We start from the raw sequence: 2,500 nt of genomic DNA, 5'->3' as shown, positions 1-2,500 counted from the left end.
CTTCCGAGATCAGACGTGATCGGGCGTTGCCAGGCTGGTATGGCCGTACGAAATAAGTTGACAACCATAGGCTACTTATCCATATACAGATTTAGCAATTGACAATGCAAGGTGGTCTCTCTCTCTCTCTCTCTCTCTCTCTCGTGTCAAAATGAAAACAGCTTCCAGCCCCTTTCATGAAGGACTACTTGTGCATATTGCAAGATGTCAGTTTCTAAGTGAATGAGCAAAAGAGCATACAGCACCTGGTATTCCCAGGCGGTCTCCCATCCAAGTACTAACCAGGCCCGACCCTGCTTAGCTTCCGAGATCAGACGTGATCGGGCGTTGCCAGGCTGGTATGGCCGTACGAAATAAGTTGACAACCATAGGCTACTTATCCATATACAGATTTAGCAATTGACAATGCAAGGTGGTCTCTCTCTCTCTCTCTCTCTCTCGTGTCAAAATGAAAACAGTTTCCAGCCCCTTTCATGAAGGACTACTTGTGCATATTGCAAGATGTCAGTTTCTAAGTGAATGAGCAAAAGAGCATACAGCACCTGGTATTCCCAGGCGGTCTCCCATCCAAGTACTAACCAGGCCCGACCCTGCTTAGCTTCCGAGATCAGACGAGATCGGGCGTTGCCAGGCTGGTATGGCCGTACGAAATAAGTTGACAACCATAGGCTACTTATCCATATACAGATTTAGCAATTGACAATGCAAGGTGGTCTCTCTCTCTCTCTCTCTCTCTCTCTCTCGTGTCAAAATGAAAACAGTTTCCAGCCCCTTTCATGAAGGACTACTTGTGCATATTGCAAGATGTCAGTTTCTAAGTGAATGAGCATACAGCACCTGGTATTCCCAGGCGGTCTCCCATCCAAGTACTAACCAGGCCCGACCCTGCTTAGCTTCCGAGATCAGACGAGATCGGGCGTTGCCAGGCTGGTATGGCCGTACGAAATAAGTTGACAACCATAGGCTACTTATCCATATACAGATTTAGCAATTGACAATGCAAGGTGGTCTCTCTCTCTCTCTCTCTCTCTCTCTCTCGTGTCAAAATGAAAACAGTTTCCAGCCCCTTTCATGAAGGACTACTTGTGCATATTGCAAGATGTCAGTTTCTAAGTGAATGAGCATACAGCACCTGGTATTCCCAGGCGGTCTCCCATCCAAGTACTAACCAGGCCCGACCCTGCTTAGCTTCCGAGATCAGACGAGATCGGGCGTTGCCAGGCTGGTATGGCCGTACGAAATAAGTTGACAACCATAGGCTACTTATCCATATACAGATTTAGCAATTGACAATGCAAGGTAGTCTCTCTCTCTCTATCTCTCGTGTCAAAATGAAAACAGCTTCCAGCCCCTTTCATGAAGGACTACTTGTGCATATTGCAAGATGTCAGTTTCTAAGTGAATGAGCAAAAGAGCATACAGCACCTGGTATTCCCAGGCGGTCTCCCATCCAAGTACTAACCAGGCCCGACCCTGCTTAGCTTACGAGATCAGACGAGATCGGGCGTTGCCAGGCTGGTATGGCCGTACGAAATAAGTTGACAACCATAGGCTACTTATCCATATACAGATTTAGCAATTGACAATGCAAGGTAGTCTCTCTCTCTCTCTCTCTCTCTCTCTCTCTCTCGTGTCAAAATGAAAACAGCTTCCAGCCCCTTTCATGAAGGACTACTTGTGCATATTGCAAGATGTCAGTTTCTAAGTGAATGAGCAAAAGAGCATACAGCACCTGGTATTCCCAGGCGGTCTCCCATCCAAGTACTAACCAGGCCCGACCCTGCTTAGCTTCCGAGATCAGACGAGATCGGGCGTTGCCAGGCTGGTATGGCCGTACGAAATAAGTTGACAACCATAGGCTACTTATCCATATACAGATTTAGCAATTGACAATGCAAGGTAGTCTCTCTCTCTCTCTCTCTCTCTCGTGTCAAAATGAAAACAGCTTCCAGCCCCTTTCATGAAGGACTACTTGTGCATATTGCAAGATGTCAGTTTCTAAGTGAATGAGCAAAAGAGCATACAGCACCTGGTATTCCCAGGCGGTCTCCCATCCAAGTACTAACCAGGCCCGACCCTGCTTAGCTTCCGAGATCAGACGTGATCGGGCGTTGCCAGGCTGGTATGGCCGTACGAAATAAGTTGACAACCATAGGCTACTTATCCATATACAGATTTAGCAATTGACAATGCAAGGTGGTCTCTCTCTCTCTCTCTCTCTCTCTCTCGTGTCAAAATGAAAACAGCTTCCAGCCCCTTTCATGAAGGACTACTTGTGCATATTGCAAGATGTCAGTTTCTAAGTGAATGAGAAAAAGAGCATACAGCACCTGGTATTCCCAGGCGGTCTCCCATCCAAGTACTAACCAGGCCCGACCCTGCTTAGCTTCCGAGATCAGACGTGATCGGGCGTTGCCAGGCTGGTATGGCCGTACGAAATAAGTTGACAACCATAGGCTACTTATCCATATACAGATTTAGCAATTGACAATGCAAGGTG

At 47.2% G+C, this 2,500-nt stretch overlaps 8 non-coding genes and 1 pseudogene across 8 annotated transcripts in view; all 9 read right to left on the bottom strand.

Annotated features, from left to right (window-relative positions):
• Positions 1–51, bottom strand: part of LOC146216882 (5S ribosomal RNA) — a 119-nt gene extending 68 nt beyond the window's left edge. Inside the window, exon 1 of the ribosomal RNA XR_014751993.1 lies at positions 1–51. This exon is cut by the window's left edge and continues 68 nt beyond it. This is a non-coding gene — a ribosomal RNA (5S ribosomal RNA).
• A 182-nt stretch (positions 52–233) lies between these two features.
• LOC146216881 (5S ribosomal RNA) lies at positions 234–352 on the bottom strand. The gene has a single exon (XR_014751992.1). It is a non-coding gene; the product is annotated as a 5S ribosomal RNA (ribosomal RNA).
• Positions 353–530: 178 nt separating this feature from the next.
• On the bottom strand, positions 531–649 carry LOC146216880 (5S ribosomal RNA). The gene has a single exon (XR_014753014.1). It is a non-coding gene; the product is annotated as a 5S ribosomal RNA (ribosomal RNA).
• Positions 650–825: 176 nt separating this feature from the next.
• On the bottom strand, positions 826–944 carry LOC146216879 (5S ribosomal RNA). The gene has a single exon (XR_014753013.1). It is a non-coding gene; the product is annotated as a 5S ribosomal RNA (ribosomal RNA).
• Positions 945–1,120: 176 nt separating this feature from the next.
• Positions 1,121–1,239, bottom strand: LOC146216878 (5S ribosomal RNA). The gene has a single exon (XR_014753012.1). It is a non-coding gene; the product is annotated as a 5S ribosomal RNA (ribosomal RNA).
• A 174-nt stretch (positions 1,240–1,413) lies between these two features.
• On the bottom strand, positions 1,414–1,532 carry LOC146216877 (5S ribosomal RNA; annotated as a pseudogene).
• Positions 1,533–1,720: 188 nt separating this feature from the next.
• Positions 1,721–1,839, bottom strand: LOC146216876 (5S ribosomal RNA). The gene has a single exon (XR_014753011.1). It is a non-coding gene; the product is annotated as a 5S ribosomal RNA (ribosomal RNA).
• A 178-nt stretch (positions 1,840–2,017) lies between these two features.
• On the bottom strand, positions 2,018–2,136 carry LOC146216875 (5S ribosomal RNA). Its single transcript, XR_014751991.1, has one exon. It is a non-coding gene; the product is annotated as a 5S ribosomal RNA (ribosomal RNA).
• A 182-nt stretch (positions 2,137–2,318) lies between these two features.
• On the bottom strand, positions 2,319–2,437 carry LOC146216874 (5S ribosomal RNA). The gene has a single exon (XR_014751990.1). It is a non-coding gene; the product is annotated as a 5S ribosomal RNA (ribosomal RNA).
• Positions 2,438–2,500: the final 63 nt, after the last annotated feature.

The sequence above is a fragment of the Hypomesus nipponensis genome, chromosome 28 (genome assembly GCF_054491055.1).
Source record: "Hypomesus nipponensis isolate SF chromosome 28, ASM5449105v1, whole genome shotgun sequence".
In the NCBI taxonomy this organism is placed as follows: Eukaryota; Metazoa; Chordata; class Actinopteri; order Osmeriformes; family Osmeridae; genus Hypomesus; species Hypomesus nipponensis.
This window is presented reverse-complemented; position numbering and strand designations above follow the sequence as displayed.